This window comes from Triticum aestivum, chromosome 4B, assembly GCF_018294505.1.
Source record: "Triticum aestivum cultivar Chinese Spring chromosome 4B, IWGSC CS RefSeq v2.1, whole genome shotgun sequence".
Taxonomy (NCBI): Eukaryota; Viridiplantae; Streptophyta; class Magnoliopsida; order Poales; family Poaceae; genus Triticum; species Triticum aestivum.
The window spans coordinates 41,037,635-41,058,890 of record NC_057804.1 but is presented as its reverse complement, the minus strand read 5'-3'; the positions used below and the strand labels follow the sequence as shown (position 1 = coordinate 41,058,890).

At 43.5% G+C, this 21,256-nt stretch overlaps 1 long non-coding RNA gene across 2 annotated transcripts; it reads right to left on the bottom strand.

Moving 5' to 3' along the window:
- Window positions 1-403: 403 nt before the first annotated feature.
- On the bottom strand, window positions 404-5,139 carry LOC123090878 (uncharacterized). 2 transcript variants are annotated; one of them, XR_006442637.1, is made up of 5 exons: window positions 4,554-5,139; window positions 4,198-4,435; window positions 2,809-2,884; window positions 954-2,411; window positions 404-845 (listed from the first exon to the last, which is right to left on the bottom strand). It is a non-coding gene; the product is annotated as an uncharacterized lncRNA (long non-coding RNA). The 2 variants fall into 2 exon arrangements; XR_006442636.1 differs by lacking the exon at window positions 404-845 and having other exon boundaries at window positions 1,208-1,466; window positions 2,041-2,411.
- Between the last annotated feature and the right edge of the window lie 16,117 nt (window positions 5,140-21,256).

Here is a 21,256-nt window from a genome sequence, read left to right as displayed (position 1 = left end):
TCTGTTGGCCGGCTCCCTGAGGAGCCGGAACCCTAGCCGCCACCAGCCAACCGCCGCTGCACCTAAACCCTAGCCGCGACGGCGCCCACTCGCCGGCGCGCCCGCTCCAGCCCTCGTCCACCTCCTCCTTGTCCCTATAACCTGCGTAGCCGCACTGGTAGGAACCCTAGTCCTACCAGTAAGTATGTACCAAAAATACCTCAAAGTTGATTGGTATATAGAAAAAACGATCTTCATCTCCCAAGTCATAGGGATGTACACGACATTTTTAGTTTTAGGGCCCCATTTTGCATTGCGCACTTGGGCCTAAAATTTCTGGAGACGGCCCTGGATATGTGAGTAAGTAAACCGACTCCAAAAGTTTCATAAAAGTACATTTGTTCGTTTCAGAATATATAAAAATTAGGAAATAATAAACAATCAGGAAAGTGCACGAGGGAGCGACGAGCTCAGGGGGCGCGCCCTACCCCCCAAGGCGCGCTGTGTGGGCTCGTGACTCCCTGTGGACTTTACCGACTCTGTTTCCTTCCAGATTACTTGTCCTGCATGAAAAAAATCATTATATATACTCCTCGCTGTTTTGACCACCGTATCGCAAGTTTATCCTCTGTTCTTCTTTCGGGCCATTTTTCTGACAGGACTTGGTCGTCAAGCTCCCCATGGCACCCCGAAGGCTCCGTACCAAGCATCGAATCATGCAACCCTCGAGGGCAAACGCCCTTTCAGTGAGGTCTATTATGAGTGGTCGTCCAGAGATGAGGACACTGCCGGGCAGGAGGAAACTAAAGGGGTCACGACTGGCCGGATCCATGAAGAAGGAAATCAACTCATACCCCCAGTGGAGGCTACAAAAAAGGGAGACATATTGCAAACCCTCCATCATAATCTTTCTTTATATGAAATTAATGCATTAAAGGTTGTTGAAGCGATTTGTACCAGAACACGACACTCACCAATGAGGTTATTTTATTGGAAGAGCAGAACCGTGATCTTCGCAAGGATCAATGATAATATGAAACTAGATCATCGGAGGCGCGCGTTGCCGCGCCCATCTGTTTTGGCAATAGGTTGATAGGAATTTTCATAACATTAAGGTGACAAAAAGTTAAACATAATTGAACCATGAGCTATTGAAAATGATAAAAACAGTCTAAAAAAGTTGTTTCGCAGTAGTTTTCTTTTGTCTTGAAATGGACAGTAGTAAGTATAACCAAAAAGAGGAAAATAGTCTCTTGGAGCTGGACATGCTATATACATCTTCGTTTCATTATACAACATATGTATATCCATTTCTATCTTATGGCTACTTTCAAATGAAAATGTTTTTTATTTATTTAATAGACTCTTGCTTCAACTTATACTCATCACTGGACTACTATGAGTATATTCGAAAACCCATCTATAAATTAATAGCCTTGATCAAGGAGCAACGACTAACCTTCACTTAATGGAGTAATCGCATTAACCTGAAGGAAACCACAATAGTTATATAACTTCAGGAAATGGTGAAACATCAATGCACAAATTAACTCGGCCAAAGCCGCTGGATGGAAGCTATGATTTTTGTGAGTGATGCAGTACACACTTCATGACATGTCAAATACTCCCTCCGTTCCAGAATATAAGGTGTATTGATTTCCGTGCAAGTTAATCATTTGAATATTTGACCAAGATTGTAGAACAAAATAACAACATCTGCAATTCCTAATAGATATAATATGAAATTAATCTTTATGTTGAGATCAAATGATATATAAATTCATATTGTGAATGTTGATATATTTTTCTAAAAACTTGGCCAAACTTGCACTCGTTTGACTTAAAAAAACAAATACACCTTATATAAAGGAACAAAGGGAGTAATTGTTAAATCTAAGATTCAAACTTGAATTTCTTTGTAAGAAGAAAATAATGCACGGACCCATCTCTGATGAATGATCATCATAATAATTTCCACACTAAAAGAAAATCACACACCTTCAAAGAAAAAACACATGACTATTCTTGTATCAGAAATCCAAATGTTTATATAAATGTCACCTTTGGTTGCTGATGTCATCTTGGATTGACTCCCATCTTTTCCTATGTCTAGCAAGTTGCAACAGTCCCTGCAGAAAATGTCTACAATATATCCAATAAAATCATTTGTAGCCAAAATACAAATAACTTACTAAATAGAGTGCACAACTTACATGGAATTAAAATGCAAGAAGGTGCATAAATAAAGTATCCAATATGCGCAGGAGTTCATGCAATGTTTTAGAGGTAAATCTTAACTGAAATGAGAATAAATAGACCTTTTGGCGGATCAAAACCTATATTATCTTCCTTTCGCTCCTACTTTGATTGGTATTTAGTTCAACGCCTACAAAGCTACAGGCTACTGTACTTCCGCAGATATTCACAAGCACCTGAAAATTAAGAAATATGCATGTGATGTGAGCATATACATGTAGTAGCATCTGAAGAGCGCTCTTTTTGTAAGAAAGCTTCTGATTAACCTATTGTTTTCTAAATTTCTAATTAGAGGAAGACATGATATTTACTTAAGAGCATAATCAAGAGACTATAGTACTGCCCCAGTAAGCAATTTTTGGTTCATTATAGCCTCAACAATTGATCGATAGTTGGACCAAAAGTAGAACTACTAAATCAATAGTGCAGTTTACAGGTAATGTATTTACTTTTACTGCAGTATCCGTGCATCATCTACATAGGCTGAACGTGTTCTAATACGCATGATAGAAGTAAATCTGAAAGAATACCTAGCCGGTACCATCACCAAAATATAGAAATTTTAATACTTACCAGTAACCGATCATCTTCCATCCCAAGAAGATGAGTCCTCATGAAGCTTTATACCTAGTTGTAAACCCTCTTTGACCTGTACAGAAACATAAGAAAAATTAGAGGAAGATGAGTATTTAACCAAAAACTACCACAATTCGCGGAAACGTGACAGAAAACTACCACTTTACGATTTTGTCCCAAAAACTACCACTTTTTTGTTAATCCGTGACAAAAAACTACCAAGTGTGAAAAGCGCTCGCTTTGCCTGGGTTAAACGCGAATCTGACTGCCCAACCCCACACATAAACGGGCTAAAAATGCAATCGGGTCCCTAGTTTTTCTACAAAAAAGCAATTGGGTCCTCCGCCTCCTTCTCCTCCTCGTCGCCGGCCTCCTCCTTCCCCAGCCGCTTGCCGCCGGTGGACGGGAACAGCTGCTGCCGCGGCGAGTCCACGTCGTTGTCGAGGCCCGGTGGTGAGGGAGCGAGCTAGCAGCAGGACCACGTTCGGGACGCAGGTGGCGGTGGTGAGGGAGATGGGGACGGGGTGGCGGAGGGCGTTTTGAACGTCGGAGCGCCGGGATGGGCAGCGGGGGTAGCAACCTGTCGAGCCTGGCGCCCATGACCCTGCTGCAGCCGGCGTCGGCGCTCGTGTCTACCAGGAAGCGCTGCTGCAGATCATCTCGGCGCCGTCCTCGCCCAGACCCAGCTCCAAATTCGCGCTCTTCCTTCGATTTGGCCGGAGGTGGAGAAGGAGGTCGTTGAGCGATGGGATGGCTACAGAGGGGGGGAGGAGGTCAGCCCCGTGCGCGTCGCCGGGGGCCGCGGAGGCGTGGGCCAGGGATGGCCACCACGCACGGGGAGCTCCTTCCATGGCTGGGGTGGTTGGACGCCATCCGCGCTCACCACGGACGAGGCATGGTCGCCATCCACCAGCTCGTGTGCGGCCGGTGCTGCTCGCAGCTGCGACTGCTTGCGCCCGTCCGCGCTCTAGCGGCCGCTGCAGCCATGACAGTCCGGTGCTCTTCCTCTCCTCCCGTGACAAGCCATGGCAGCTCGTGCTCCAGGACGAAGACAACCTGCTCGAGGAAATGCCCCAAAGAAAACTATCTTCAGAGAGAAAAGGTAACTAGGGACCCGATTGCATTTTTAGCCCGTTTATGTGTGGGGTCGGGCAGTCAGATTCGCGTTTAATCCAGGCAAAGCGAGCAGTTTTCACACTTGGTAGTTTTTTGTCACGGATTAATAAAAAAATGGTAGTTTTCGGGACAAAATCGTAAAGTGGTAGTTTTCTGTCACGTTTCCGCGAATTGTGGTAGTTTTTGGTTAAATACTCGAGGAAGATGGATGGGGATTGAGATGGAGTTGATCAACAAAAAAAGACATCTAGAATAAACTCAGGTTCACACCCTCAGTTTTTCCCTTGCCTCCCTTGCCGTTGATCTCCTCTCTACCATCAGCAGTAGCACCGTTGCCTGTGTCTTTGTGATGCTGCAATGAGTCCATTGAGAGGATCATCCACACCGGTATCCGACTCTCTCGCAACAAATCCTCTTCCCTTGAATGATCTTTCTTGTCATCTCCAGGAACACCAATTGAACCTCCTCCATTTCAAGAATTATCTTCTCAGATTTAATCCATTGAAGCCTATAATAAGCATAATCAACAGTTCACCCTGATCAATGGAAGATCTGTGGTACCTAACGCCTTAATTCTGTTGAATTGTTTTGTAGGAATAGCAGGGGGGATAAAGGGGAGATCGAACCTTGAAATCGTCGAATCCATGGATGATTCGTTGAAGCCTCACCATGTCCTCACGCCGTCGGACATCACTACCAGCGGCAAGGTGCTCTGGAAGGCGCCTCCATGCTAAAATTTGGCTAGGAGATTCCTTCCAGCGCCGCCATGAGCGCCCCAGCCCAATCGAACACGGGATGAGCTGGGCACACTGAAACTCACATCGTTGCCATGGTGATGGGGAGCGCAGCGACGCGGCGAGCGTGGAGAGAAGGAGGGAGTGCAGATCGGAGAGCACGCCGTCGAGGGTCGGGGAGAGCGGAGCAGACTTTGTGGAGTCGCCGTGGCCTCGTGCACGGCTTGCGCACCATCGCCGGTGCCGCCTCCTCCTCGGTCACCAACTCCAAACCCTAGGATGATTCCCTAGCGCGCTTCGGCTGGATCCATTGAGAAGGCCGCGCGCCGCTAGATCGCCTTGAGCGCCTCGGCTCGATCCACTGGGAAGACCAGCAAACACTGGATCCCATCGTGGACCGCCTGCGTCGCCGCGTCGCCGGCATCCCTGTATGAGATCGAGCCCCCACCGATCCGTTTCCACCTGTTTGAGCGAAAAGTTTTTCTTACGGAGATAAAGCGTAGCGTCGGATTGTTGTCTACCTAAATGGGCTGCCTGTAGAAGCCCAATTAACCATAGGCCTCCAAAAAAGTTTTCAGAATAGCGGCCTATTAGGACAGCCAGCCCAGATCGCGATAAACTGCCACTTAGAGGAAGATCTGACGGCCAGGAACTAATCTAATGCAAATCCGACGGCCAGAGACATTGAAGGACTGAGAGAGCTCGCTTTAGGTGCGGTTATACTGTCCTAAATTCCTGCTTCTGGAGAACAAGTCTACCACCTCATCACCATCATTACCAAAGAAAGAGGCTTGAGTACACGGGTATGGGAACCACCCTTGGCTTGTTCCAAACTTGGGGGAGGTGCCCCGGTATCGTATCACCATCACTTTTATCATCGTTATCTATCTTACTTTGATCCCTAGTCATTTCATGAATTAGAAGAATAAAGTTTTAGCATGATTTAGTTTCGAGTGCTTGTCATGATCTATTTATGCAACCGAGTGTGAGAGTTTAAAGAGTAGTTTGAGTTGAGTTGTTTTACCTTCTTTCTTAAAACTTAGCAATGAAAAGAATAAAAATATCATATGCTAATCTCATGGAGAGTGATGACTTTACATAAAAGAAGTATAATTGATAAAATTTGTTGGAAGTTAACAAGCATAGCATGGGTCATTGATGCAATTCGTGAAAAGTAATAAAGAAAGAGAGGTCTCACATATAAATACACCATCTTTGACATCTTTTCATGATTGTGAGCCCATGTCAAATATTCTATGCTTGATCAAATAGTTGACGTTGAACAAGGAAAACAACGTAGTAGGTTATGTTTGCTTATATTCACATAGAAGTTATATTGGCATGGATCCTCTAACATGTGGTGCATGCTCATAACCTTTTGCTAGCAAAAAAATTGTACTAAGTAAAGATACTACTTGTGCATCTAAAACCCTTGAACCCAGCTTCTTGCCATGAGAGTCCACCATATCTACCTATGGATTGAATAAGATCCTTCAAGTAAGTTGTCATCGGTGCAAAAAGCAATAAAACTTGCTCCTAAATATGTATGATCTTTTATTGTAAGGGGAAATAAGCTTTGTATGACCTTATAATTTTCCTATGTGTTTGACTGAAACTTCTGATCCATAAATATGTCGTGAGTGTTAGCAATCATGAAAGACTAAGTGAAAGTTGACTATGTGAACTTGCTAAACAAAGCTCTTACATAGACTCTTTCTGAAAATATGATGAATTACAATTGTTTTGATGACTGAGATCATAGTTTGTTAGTTCTCAATGAAGTTTATGGTTCATACTTGATCTTGTGAATGAATTGTTACTTGGTCATGAGAAGTTCTATGATGATATATTGTTGCCGATAATGATCTTGATGCTTTCATGTCTGTATTTTGTTTTATCGATACCTCTCTCTCTCTCTCTAAACATGTGGTCATGATTATTGATTTTGGCTTTCGCTTGAGGACAAGCGAGGTCTAAGCTTGGGGGAGTTGATACATCCATTTTGCATCATGTTTTCCTATGATTATTTATTATGTTTTGGGTCATTATTTCACTTTATGGTGTAATCCTAATGCCTTTTCTCTCTTATTTTGAAAGTTTCACATGAACAGGGAGATTGCCGACAGCTAAAATTCTGGACTAGAAAAGGCTACAGTACAGTTGGATATTCTCCATAGCTCTAAATGACCTGAAAATTTACGGAGAATATTTTGGAATATATAAAAAATATCAGTGGAAGAATTACCAGAAGGGGGGCCACCTGGGAGAGACGAGCTCAAGGGGCGTCCCCCTAGGGCGCGCCCTATGAGCTCGTGGGCCCCCCAGCAGGCCTACGGTGTCCATCTTCTCCTATATGAAGCCATTTGCCCTAGAAAAAATAGAGAGAAAACTTTCCAGACGAGGAACCTGGCCACGAGCACTTTTGCGCTAGATACATCTCCAACGTATATTTAATTTTTTATTGCTTCATGCGATTATATTATAAATCTTGGATACTTTATATGCATTTATGCTATTTTATATCATTTCTAGGAACTAACCTATTAACCAAGTGCCTAGTGCCAGTTGTTGTTTTCTGCTTGTTTTTGGTTTTCCAGAAAATCAGTACCAAACGGAGTCCAAACGCTACGAAACTTTTTGACAATTTTTTTTGCACATAAGAGATCCTAGAAGCTTCGGGAGTAGTTCATAGGACAGACGAGGAGACGACAAGGCAACATGGCGCACCCTAGGGGAGCCCCCTATTACCTTATGGGCCCCATGTGGCTCCGTCTAACCTAATTCCACTTCTATAAATTCTGAAATACCAGGAACCCCCAGAGAGCCACCCGAAACACTTTTTCCACCGCCACAAGCTTCTGTTCTTCTGCGATCCCATGTGGAAGCCTTTTCCGGTACTTTGCCAGAGGGGGAACTAATCACAGAGGGCGTCTACATCATCCTTGTTGCCTTCCGATGATGCTTGAGTAGTTTACCACAGATCAATGGGTCAGTATCTAGATGGCTTTTTCTCTCTCTTTGATCTTCAATACAATGTTCTACTAGATCTTCTTGGAGTTCTATTTGATGTAATCTTATTTTACGGTGCGTTTGTTGGGATTCGATGAATTATGGGTTTATGATAAGATTATTCATTGAAAGTAATTGAGTCTTTTCTAAACTTTATTATGCATGTTTATGATAGCTTTGTATTTCTCTCCGATCTATCCATTTGGTTTGGCCAACTAGCTTGATTTAGCTTCAGTGGGAGAGGTGCTTTGTAGTGGGTTCAATCCTGCGGTGTCCTCACCTCGTGGCAGAAGGGGTAGCGAGGTACGTATTCTATTATATTATTGCTACTAAGGATAAAACGGCGGGGTTTATTCATATTGATTGGGTTTAGTTTGTCTACATCATGTCATCTTGCTTAAAGTGTTACTCTATTTGTCATGAACTTAATACCATAGATGCATGTTGGATAGCGGTCGATTGATGGATTAATAGTAGTAGATGCAGGCAGGAGTCGATCTACTTGTCACATACGTGATGCCTATATGTATGATCATTGCCATGAATAATGTCATAACTATGTGTTTTTCTATCAATTGCCCAACAGTAATTTGTTTACCCACCGTATGCTATGTGTTCCAAAGAGAAGCCTCTAGTGAAAACTATGGCCCCCAGGTCTACTTTTATCATATTATAAATACCAAAAGAACCTTCCTAAAATTTATTTACTTTATTTTGTTTTGAAATTTATCTATCTACCTATCTACCTATACAAGATTTGATCCTTGCAAGTAACAAGTTCAAAGGGATCAAAAACCCTCTTCCCTGCGTTGGGTGCAAGTATTTGCTTTTGTGTGTGCAAGTGTTGTTCACGATAATTTGCTTGGCTCTCTTATTGGTTCGATAAACCATGGTTCTCAACAAGCGAAATACTTATCTCTACTGTACTGCATCTCCCCTCTTCTCCGGGGGAAATCCCAATGCAGTTTACAAGTAGCAGCTCTCCGGTGGAGCGATTTCACCGGGGAAACTTCCCTCCGGGAGGGGGAAATCGAACCCATCGACATCACCAACGATCCTCTCATCGTGGGAGGACCAATGTTCATCAAAATCTTCACCAACACCATCTCATCTCAAACCCTAGTTCATCTCTTGTATTCAATCTTTGTCTCAAAACCTTAGATTGGTACCTGTGGGTTGCTAGTAGCACTACAGGAATCAGCTTCTTTGCCGTTTGCCATGGCATCCGACAAAGGTACCAAAAGCGGACGACAAACCTCTTTGCCGTCTGCCACCGACGACAAAGGTGCCTGGCAAAGAAAGTGATGGTAAACAGGTTCTTTGCCATCTGCTTCCTCAAAGCGGACGACAAAGAACATTTGCCATTGGTGGCAGAGGACAAAGAACATGGACGGTAAATAACAGGCGTTAGCCACGTTAGGTGGCTAACGGGAGACTTTGCCGTCTGCCAGCAGACAGCAAACATGCCCTCACATTTGTCGTCTCCTATCTTACGTCAGCCACGCGTCATGCCCCCCCAAGTCTTTGTCGTTCGCCACAGACTGCAAACTCCCACAGCCTTTGCCGTCTGCCACACACAACAAAGTAACCAAATGGGTTAGCTCCCAGATTGCACCGGTTGCTGCCACATGGCCTCTTTGCCATCTATGGCAGATGACAAAGACCCCTTTGCCGTCGGTGGTAGACGGCAAAGAGGCTGCATTGTTTCTGTTTTTTCTGTTTTCTGTTATATACCAGCATTTTCAAAAGATATATATGATATATATAGTTTTGACCTCAAACATAGCCCATGTATCAAACATCTAGCAGTCCATCAATGCAACAGAACACATAGGGTATTAAAAGATCCAATACATACATAGTTTCATGGAGTTCATCCATATATACATACATAGTTTCACATTGTTCATCAATACAAATGAAAACAAGAACTAAACACTAGTAGTCCATCAATGTTGTTTCCATGAAGTGAATCAAACCTGCAAAAATGGGAGTAAGAAAGTTAGAAGAAGACTAGAAGAAGAAGAAGAATAACAAGGATTCTTCTTCTTCTTTTTCTCATCTTTCTTCTTCTCTTCTATCTTTTTATCCTTTTCCTCCTCATTCTCATTCTTCTTCTTTTATTCTTTGTTTTTCTTCTCTTTCTTCTTCTATTCTTTCTTTTTATCTAACTTAGGTAATTGTGCCTTTTTGGAGGAAAATAAGCTAAGTATATGACATCTATGAGAGAACCAAGGTTATTATGCCATTTTTGAAATAAATAAGCTACTTATGTCAAAAATGAACTAAATAAGCTAATTATGTCATTTTGGAGGTAACTTACCCTCATCACAACAAATGCGATTAAGATCGCAACTAAGGTAACAACTGATCCAACGTCATAATGATACCAAGCCTCATTATCAATGGCATATTGTGTAATCTTCAAGCGCATTGCATCCATCTTCATCTTGTGATCATCGACGACATCGGCAACATACAACTCCAATTTCATCTTCTCTTCTTCAATTCTTTTCATTTTTTTCTTTGAAATACTCGTTTTATTTTTCAACTAAATTTAACTTCTCGACAAGAGGGTCGGTTGCAATTTATGGTTCACATACCTCCTAGATAAAAATATCTCTATGTCAACTTGATGGCCATAATTGTCATAAATGTGAAATGCAACAAATAGTTATAAAAGAGAATATACCACATCCGAATCATAAACCGGGCGAGGGCCGACGGGGACAGGTATCAAGATCATGGCACTATGTATAACAAACAATCATACAAAGTAAGAACATTATACAAGTAACTGTATAAATCATGCAATCATACAAGTAACTATATAAATCAAGTACAACATAAAAAATTTGAATACCTAGTAATAATCTTGATCGTCAGGTTCAATAAATGCTCCGGGATCAATAAATGCATCATCATCATCACTATCATGAATGAAGTGCTCATCGGGTTCAGCAGCATCAACATGTGGAAGGCCACCTTTATGTAATCGGTCAAGCATTGACAACTCATCCGCAGCAGTAACATCTTGTTCCGGCTCTTCTTGTTCCGGCTCAGGGGTGAAGTCGGATTCACTGTCGTTGTCTACTTCAATGTTCTGGGGTGAAGTAGAGCGTTTCTTGAAGCATTTTTTTGGAAAGACGTGTTTCTTGGAAGAATTCACCTTCATATGTGTCTGGGTTAATGTGAGGTTCATAATCCTCTTCATTGGGGGGAGGTGGTCTAACACGTGGCGGCACTTCATAAACGACATCCCAACCATTCAGATTTGGATCGGTTTGGAAGGCCCACGGTAGATAGAAAACTTGGGTCGCCTGTTGATCCATAATATAGACATCGGGAACATCTAAATGGATGCTTTGTTTGATTTCGACTAGCCCTATAGGTTCACGAGTCCTTCTAGTCTCCTTCGGCTGGAACCAATAACATTTTTAGACTACGACGTTCGGTGTGTTTTCACCATAGAATAGAAGTTCATAAATTGCTTCAACTCTCCCATAATACTCGATACCTCCATCGCCGATAGCGGAGACACAACAATTTGTAGACTTTCGGTCGGCCATAGCTCTTTGCCATAGGTACGAAAGTGATACCTGTTGATGTCATATTTGTCAAATGAACGGACCTTATAGTCAAAACCATTAGCGAATTGTCTCAGTTCAGCGTCCATAGACTCTGAATTAGCCTACAAGTTTAATATGAAAGGACTATTGCATTAACCGGAAATTAGACGAAGAAATGAGAATGTTCTAATGGAAATTACCGTTTGTTTGAACCAACAGATGAAACCGGGAAAGCCGCCAGAAGCTCATACTCTTTGATGGATTCCTTTTTGATCTCTGCTCCATCCGAGAATTTGGCGACATATCGACTGTATCAAATATCCGAGAATAAGAGATTTTCAAAGGAATTATAAGTTGCAAAACAATGTACCGCGATAACTTACTCGATGTACGGCCACACTTCTGTTAGGTTGTTGAAGATATACAATGAAATGGTCCGTCATTCTTCGATATCCAATGATATTGGTTTTAAAGCATCGGCTGGTGTGAGATTCCCTTTGAATAGGCTGAGGTTGGATCCACCTTTTTTAGGGTCGTCGGCATTGTACCGAGGCTTAGGATTATGCAAATGATGATTTTTAGCTTCGTAGTGTGCTGTCAGGAAGTTTGCCGCCTCCTCAGTAATGAATGCCTCGGCCATAGATGCTTCAATTCTATGTTTATTTTTACATTTTGCACGGAGCGTCTTCTGCATCCTCTCAGTTGCATAGCACCAACAATTTTGCACGGGCCCCCCAATCTTGCCTCGGTCAGGAGATGCAAAATCAAGTGTTACATTGGATTAAAGAAGCCCAGTGGAAAGATCTTCTCTAACTTGCAGATCAACTCAGGTGCCAACTCTTCCATTTCTTCTAGCACGGCAGGTGATAGTTCTTTCGCACAAAGAACACGGAAGGAATAGCTCATCTCTGCCAGTACTAGCCATTCATCCTCAGCGATAAAGCCACGCAACATCACCGGCATTACCCGCTCAATCCATATGTGCCAATCATGACTCTTGAGACCAAATATTTTCAATTTTCAAGACTCGCTCCCCTCTTTAGATTCGCTGCATACCCATTGGGGAACATCAACTACATTTTCACCCACAAGATAATTTCCCTCATAGCTAGCCTTCCAAGATTGAACCATGCATTTAGCTTCGTCCAGTTCTGCTTTCCTTTTGGTTCTTTCATGTTTTGTAATGGTCTATCACATAGCGCCACTTGATCAACTCTAGCCTTAGTATTATCCTTTGACTTCCCCTCTATGCCGAACAATGTACCAAATAGGGCCTCGGCAATATTCTTTTCAGTGTGCATCACATCGATGTTGTGTGGGCAAAGGAGGTCTTTGAAGTAAGGTAGATCCCACAAGCATGCCTTGTGAGTCCATGCGTGTTCCGAATTCTACCCCTTGAAATACCCTGGACGCTCTGGATCTGGCTCGAGAGTGTTTAATTGATCCAGGGTCTCTTGGCTTGTCAACAGAGGTGGTGCAGAGTTTTTGACAACTCTAGCTTTGATGAGGTTCTTCTTGTCTTTCCTGAACTTATGGCGAGGATCTAGGAACTGTCTATGCAAGTCGAAGCAAGAAAACTTGTGACCCGCCTGCAGCCAACGGAACTCAAGAGCTGCCTTGCATGTGGGGCACGGGAACCTTCCATGCACACACCAGCCAACGAATAGCGCATACACTGGCAAGTCATGCGTCGAGTACATGTACCAGACACGCATTATGAAGTTCTGTTTGCTAAAGTCGTTGTATGTCTTGAACCCATTATCCTAAGCTTCTTGCAATTCGTCCTTAAGCGGCTGCATGTACACCTTCATATTCTTCCCCGGATAGTTCGGCCCTAGAATTATCAACGTCAAGAAAATGTTCTTTCTTTGCATAATCTGTCCGGGGGGAGATTGAGTGGAATGAAAAATACGGGCCAACAACTATATTGGGTTGCCGTCAGACCAAACACACTGAACCCATCTGTGCTGATGGCAACTCGAGAATGCCTTGGATGTGCCACTTTTTCCGCATGTAATGCATCGAAACGCTTCCACGCTTCACCATCCGATGTGTGTACCATCATCAGATTCCCATCTGCATCTAGTTCGGTTTCTTTGCCCGTTTTGTGCCATGTCATCTGTCTGGCCGTCTCTTCGACCATGAAAAGACATTGAAGTCTTGGTACGATTGGCATATACCAAAGAACATTAACAGGGATTTTGGTCTGCCTCTTCTCACCCATACCGTTGTCTACCACAACACACCTGGAAGACTTGCAAATGGGACAATAGTTCAAGTCCACATACTCAAGCCTAAATAAGGCACATCCTTTCTCACATGCATGTATCTTCTCATAGGGCATCTTAAGAGCACGGAGGATTTTGTCTGACAGGTACAGGTTTGTAGGCATTACATGGCCTTTGGGTAGAAAGCGTTCAAATACTGTCATTATTTGTGAGATGGCATTATTTGTGAGATGGCCTTTGGGTAGAAAGCATTCTCTGCCCAAGTTAAATTGAGCCTTCAGAGACATTATTTGTGAGATGGCATCTAGCTCACAAAGCTCAGTATGCTCATGGAGAGGACGTTTTGAATACTCTAACATTTCATTGAAGGCCTTTGCAGATTCCTCCATCTCATCGTCTGAATCCTGAGCATCATCAAAGTTTTGCACCATGTCTTCCATCCCGGTACCATGCTCGTCGGTGTGACGACGAACCACCTCAGCTCTGGCATGTTGGGCAAACTCACCATGAAATGTACACACCGTATAACCGGGCATAAAACCACTCTTCTGCAGGTGTTTGCTCATTTCATCCTCTGTCCTCTTTTCCCAATTGTTGCACCGGACACAGGGGCACCAGTTTCCCCCCTGACCATTTGCGAATGCGGCTTTCACAAACCCGTTGGTTTTTTGTTAACCATTCGTTGGTAATCTCTTTCTGACTAGTGTGACTAGTGTACATCCATGCACGATCACTCATCTTGCCTACCTACACTCTAATAGGTAAAGATAGGTCCATCAACATGTACATTCATCAGTTAATCTAGTTTGTCAATTTTGAAACTTCAAACAGCCAAACTGACTCATGACAAAAAACAGAGCGTAGAAAGAGACAGGAAAGATGAAATAGTACATAGTGAGAGGTTGTGCAACTAGGATGATTTTCTGTACCATCTTTTTTAATGAATTGGAGAGGATGATGGCGAAGAACTAGAAAGCCATTGGTGTGTTGTTGTCATTTCCATACATTCTGCTACAGCGCAGCAACCCTTCTTATGACCGCAAGACACCAATGGTGGTCAGAAGAAGGATTGGTGTGCTGTAGCAGAATTTATGGAAACGACCGTAAGACACCAATGGCTTTCGGGTTCTTCACCATCATCCTCTCAAAATCGTTAAAAAAGTTGTTACGGAATATCATTCTAGTTGCGCAACCTCTCACTACGTATTGTTTCGTCTTTGATTTCTTTTTCTACGCTTTGATTTTTTGTCATGAGTCCGTTTGGGTGTTTCAAATTTCAACACTTGGCTTTTAATCTAGTTTGTCAATTTTATTACGTCCATGCAACCTACACTCTAATAGGCAAAGATAGCTCCTAATACCACCCGAGTATGTGTAGATTGAGTATGTTCTCCATGCTCTACCCCATTCTGAGACAAAATTTCAGCACCTCCCCGCTGTTCTCCAAATACATGTCTCGGCCAAAAGTCGAGAGAATGTGCATCCGGAGAACAACAGGGAGGCGCTGCCAAAATTTTGTCTCGGAATGGGGTAGAGCATGGAGAACGTACCCAATCTACACATACTCGGGCTTTCCATGGAAATCGCTGGACAGTCCGAGTGAGCTACGGTGATAAATGCAACTGAATGCATATTTATCAATGCAACCCTTTCGAATGGGAGACATATACTGGTTACGCGACTGTAGTTATCTAGCTAGTGTCATCGGCATGAAGGCCGGAACAGAGCAAATAATTAAGGGGGGAGGAGGAGATGTCATTTGTGCTCACCCACGATCACATGGGCAGAGCTCGTCGAACACCAGACCCTCACAGCGATGAAAGAACTTCACATTTAAATCGAAAGCTGAGTAACATAGCACTATTATTTTTGCCATCAACCTAACTAAATATTTACAAAAGTATGCCACTGAAATATATGTCATTCAGGGTAAAAGTCGACCGTAGCTCGACCCCTCGGCGACCGGCGATCCTTGACCCGGTTCCGTCGGCGCCGACACACCCCTAACCTCGCCCGGTTCTGTCGGCGCCGACGCACCCCTAACCTCTCCTTCTTCTTCCTCCTCCTCCTCTTCTTCTTCCTCTTCTTCTTATTTTTCTTCTTCTTCTTCCTCTTCTTCCTCCTCCTCCTCTTCTTCTTCCTCTTCTTATTCTTCTTCTTCTTATTATTATTATTCCTCTTCTTCCTCCTCCTCCTCTTCTTCTTCCTCTTCTTCCTCCTCTTCTTATTCTTCCTCTTCTTCCTCCTAAACTAAACTAAATCTGAACCTAAACCTAAAAAAACAAAAAAAAACTAAACTAAAACTAAACTAAATCTAAAAAACAGAAATAAAAATAAAAAGGAGAGCTCACCTTCGGGGGGCAGCCGATGGAGGAGGTGGCCGGTGGAGGAAGGGGTCAGGGCGGTCTGGGGCAGGGCGACGGTGGCAACGGGGCGGCGGGGGCGGCGGTGTCGATCGATGTGGTGGCGGGGGCGATGAGGCGGCGGGGGCGACGGGGCCACAGGGCTCCAGGGCGGCAGGGTGGTGCGGCGGCAGGGTGGTGGGGCAGCGGCAGTGCGGGCGCGGGGGCGGTCGGTGGCTGTGCGGGCGCGGGGGCGGGCGACGATGTGGTCTCGATTTGATCGGGTCGGATGGAGGGAGAGTGAGAAGAGAGAGGCGTGGGGGGTAATGACCATTAGGTAGATAATTCTTTGTCGTCTGCTAGCGAACGGCAGAGAATAGTTGCCGTCTGGTAGTAGACGACAAAGAGGTGGTGAGGGGTTGGCCGTTACTGCACTGTCCTCTACTGGACCCACCCACCTCTTTGACGGCCGCTAGTTGACGACAAATAATCTTTACCGTCAGCTAGCGGACGGCAAAGAAATGGCTGATGGCAAAGAGTAAATTTGCCATCAGCCAGTTCTTTGTTGTCTGTTTTTTTCTAAGCAGATGGCAAAGATCTTCTTTGTCGTCTGCTAGCAGACGACAAAGAGCTGGCTGATGGCAAATTCCTTGATTCCAGTAGTGTGGTGTTGATTACATCTCGTAGTTGATGCTAGTTGGTTTATTTGGTGCAAGATTATATGTTCAGATCCTTAATCATATTCAATACTCCTATGATCTTGAACATGAATATGATTTATGAATAGTTATTTTTGTTCTTGAGGACATGGGAGAAGTCTTGTTATAATTAATCATGTGAAGTTGGTATACGTTCAATATTTTGATGATATGTATGTTGTTTTTCCTTTAGTGGTGTCATGTGAACGTCAACTACATGACACTTCACCAGGCTTGGGCCTAAGCGAAGGCACTGGGGAGTAATAAGTAGATGATGGGTTGCGAGAGTGACAGAAGCTTACACCCTAGTTTATGCGGTATTCCTTAGGGGCTTATTTGGATCCATATGTTTCATGCTATGATTAGATTTACCTTAATTCTTCTTCCATAGTTGCGGATGCTTGCGAGAGGGCGTAATCATAGGAGGGGGGCTTGTCCAAGTAAGAACAACACCCTAGCACTGGTCCAGCCACATATCAAATTATCAAAGTAGCAAATGCGAATCAACTAAGCATGATGAACCTAATTATACGATGATACGTCTCCAATGTATCTATAATTTTTTATTGTTCCATGCTGTTATATTATAATTCTTGGATGTTTTATAATCATTTTATATCATTTTTTGGTACTAACCTATTGACATAGTGCCAAGTGCCAGTTGTTGTTTTCTGCATGTTTTTTACATCACAGGAAATCAATACCAAACGGAGTTCAAACGCAGCGAAACTTTTTGTGGATTTTTTTTGGACCAGAAGACATCTAGTGGGCTGGAGAAGCACCTGAGGGTGCTCCAAGGGGAGCACAACCCATTAGGGCATGCCTAGGGGCCCAGACGCGCCCAGGTGGGTTGTGCCCACCTCAGGTGCCCCCTGAACCGCCTCTTTGCTCTATAAATACGTCAATATTCAGAAACCCTAGGGGAGTCGATGAAAATCAATTCCAGTTGCCGCAGAGTCCAGAACCACTAGATCCAATCTAGACACCATCACAGAGGGGTTCATCATGCCCATTGGTGCCTCTCCGATGATGCGTGAGTAGTTCTTTGTAGACCTACGGGTCCGTAGTTAGTAGCTACATGGCTTCCTCTCTCTCTTTTGATTCTCAATACAATGGTCTCTTGGAGATCCATATGATGTAACTCTTTTTGCAGTGTGTTTGATGGGATCCAATGAACTTTGAGTTTACGATCAGATCTATCTTTTTATCCATGAAAGTTATTTGAGTCTTCTTTGATCTCTTATATGCACGATTGCTTATAGCCTCGTATTTCTTCTCCGATAGGGTTTTGTTTGGCCAACTTGATCTATTTATCTTGCAATGGGAAGAGGTGCTTTGTGATGGGTTTGATCTTATGGTGCTTGATCCCAGTGACAGAAGGGGAACCGACATGTATGTATCGTTGCCAATAAGGATAACAAGATGGGGTCTATTTCTACATAAATAGATCTTGTCTACATCATGTCATCATTCTTATTGCACTACTCCGTTTCTCCATGAACTTAATACACTAGATGATGTTGGGGAACGTAGTAATTTCAAAAAAAGTCCTACAATCGTGCAAGATCTAAGTAGGAGAAGCATATCAACGAGCAGGGAGAGCGTGTCCACGTACCCTCGTAGACCGAAAGCGGAAGCGTTATATCAATGCGGTTGATGTAGTCGTACGTCTTCACGATCCGACCGATCTCAACACCGAATGTACAGCACCTCCGTGTTCAGCACACATTCAGCTCAATGACGTCCCTCGTACTCTTGATCTAGTTGAGGCCGAGGGAGAGTTCCGTCAGCATGACGGTGTGGTGACGGTGATGATGAAGTTACCGGCGCAGGGCTTCGCCTAAGCACTACGACGATATGACCGAGGTGGAATATGGTGGAGGGGGGGCACCGCACACGGCTAAAGGTCAACTTGTGTGTCTATGGGGTGCCCCCCTCCCCCGTATATAAAGGAGTGGAGGAGGGGGGCGGCCTCCTAGGGCGCGCCCCGAGGGGGGATTCCTACTCCTACTAGGAGTAGGTTTCCCCCCTTTCCTAGTCCAACTAGGAAGGGGGAGGAAGGGAAGAGGGTGAGAAGGAAAGCCCCCCCCCCACACACAAACCCTACCCCAATTCGGATTGGGCCTAGGGGACACACGCCACACCTGGCCGCCTCCTTCTCTCTTCCACTATGGCCCATTAACTCCCCGGGGGGTTCCGGTAACCTCCCGGTACTCCGGAAAATGCCCGAACCTGTTCGAAACCTTTCCGATGTCCAAACATAACCTTCCAATATATCAATCTTCATGTCTCGACCTTTTCGAGACTCCTCGTCATGTCCGTGATAACATCCGGGACTCCGAACAACCTTCAGTACATCAAAACACATAAACTCATAATATCGATCGTCATCGAACGTTAAGCGTGCGGACCCTACGGGTTCGAGAACTGTATAGACATGACCGAAACTCATCTCCGTTCAATAACCAATAGCGGAACCTGGATTCTCATATTGGTTCCTACATATTCTACGAAGATCTTTATCGGTCAAACCGCATAACAACATATGTTGTTCCCTTTGTCATCGGTATGTTACTTGCCCGAGATTCGATCGTCGGTATCTCCATACCTAGTTCAATATCGTTACTGGCAAGTCTCTTTACTCGTTCCGTAGTGCATCATCCCATGACTAACTCATTAGTCACATTGCTTGCAAGGCTTATAGTGATGTGCATTACCGAGAGGGCCCAGAGATACCTCTCCGAAACACGGAGTGACAAATCCTAATATTGATCTATGCCAACCCAACAAACACCATCGGAGACACCTGTAGAGCATCTTTATAATCACCCAGTTACGTTGTGACATTTGATAGCACACTAAGTGTTCCTCCGGTATTTGGGAGTTGCATAATCTCATAGTCGTAGGAACATGTATAAGTCATGAAGAAAGCAATAACAATAAACTAAACGATCATAGTGCTAAGCTAACAGATGGGTCTTGTCCATCACATCATTCTCTAATGATGTGATCCCGTTCATCAAATGACAACACATGTCTATGGCTAGGAAACTTAACCATCTATGATTAACGAGCTGGTCAAGTAGAGGCATACTAGGGAAACTCTGTTTGTCTATGTATTCACACATGTACTAAGTTTCTGGTTAATACAATTCTGGCATGAATAATAAATATTTAACATGATATAAGGAAATATAAATAACAACCTTATTATTGCCTCTAGGGCATATTTCCTTCAGTCTCCCACTTGCACTAGAGTCAATAATCTAGATTACATTGTAATGATTCTAACACCCATGGAGTCTTGTGTTGATCATGTTTTGCTCGTGAGAGAGGCTTAGTCAACGGGTTTGCAAGATTAAGATTCGTATGTATCTTGCAAATCTTTATGTCCCCTTCTGACACTTGATGATAGATGGAATTGAAGCGTCTCTTGATGTGCTTGGTTCTCTTGTGAAATATGAATTCCTTCACCAAGGCAATTGCTCCACTATTGTCACAAAAGATTTTCATTGGACCCGATGCACTAGGTATGACACCCAGATCGGATATGAACTCCTTCATCCAGACTCCTTCATTTGCTGCTTCCGAAGCAGCTATGTATTTTGCTTCACACGTAGATCCCGCCATGACACTCTGCTTAGAACTGCACCAACTGACAGCTCCACCGTTCAATATAAACACGTATCCGGTTTGTGACTTGGAGTCATCTGGATCAGTGTCAAAGCTTGCAACGATGTAACCATTTACGATGAGCTCTTTGTCACCTCCATAAACGAGAAACATATCCTTAGTCCTTTTTAGGTATTTCAGGATGTCCTTGACCGCTGTCCAGTGATCCACTCCTAGATTACTTTGGTACCTCCCTACTATACTTATAGCAAGGCACACATCAGGTATGGTACACATCATTGCATACATGATAGAACCAATGGCTGAAGCATAGGGAATGACTTTCATTTTCTCTCTATCTTCTGCAGTGGTCGGGCATTGAGTCTCACTCAACTTCACACCTTGTAACACAGGCAAGAACCCTTTCTTTGGCTGGTCCATTTTGAACTTCTTCAAAATCTTATCAAGGTATGTGCTTTGTGAAAGTCTAATTAAACGTCTTGACCTATCTCTATAGATCTTGATGCCCAATATATAAGCAGCTTCACCGAGGTCTTTCATTGAAAAATTCTTATTCAAGTATCCTTTTACGCTATCCAGAAATATTGTATCATTTCCAATCAACAATATGTCATCCACATATAATATTAGAAATGCTACAGAGCTCCCACTCACTTTCTTGTAAATACAAGCTTCTCCAAAAGTCTGTATAAAACCGTATGCCTTGATCACACTATCAAAACGTTTATTCCAACTCTAAGAGGCTTGCACCAGTCCATAAATGGATCGCTGGAGCTTACACACTTTGTTAGAATCCTTTGGATCGATAAAACCTTCTGGTTGCATCATATACAACTCTTCTTCCAGAAATCCATTTAGGAATGCAGTTTTGACATCCTTTTGCCAAATTTCATAATCATAAAATGCGGCAATTGCTAACATGATTCAAACAGGCTTAAGCATCGCTACGGGTGAGAAAGTCTCATCGTCGTCAACTCCTTGAACTTGTCGAAAACCTTTCGCAACAAGTCGAGCTTTGTAGACAGTAACATTACCGTCAACGTCAGTCTTCTTCTTGAAGATCCATTTATTTTCGATGGCTTGCCGATCATCGGGCAAGTCGACCAAAGTCCACAC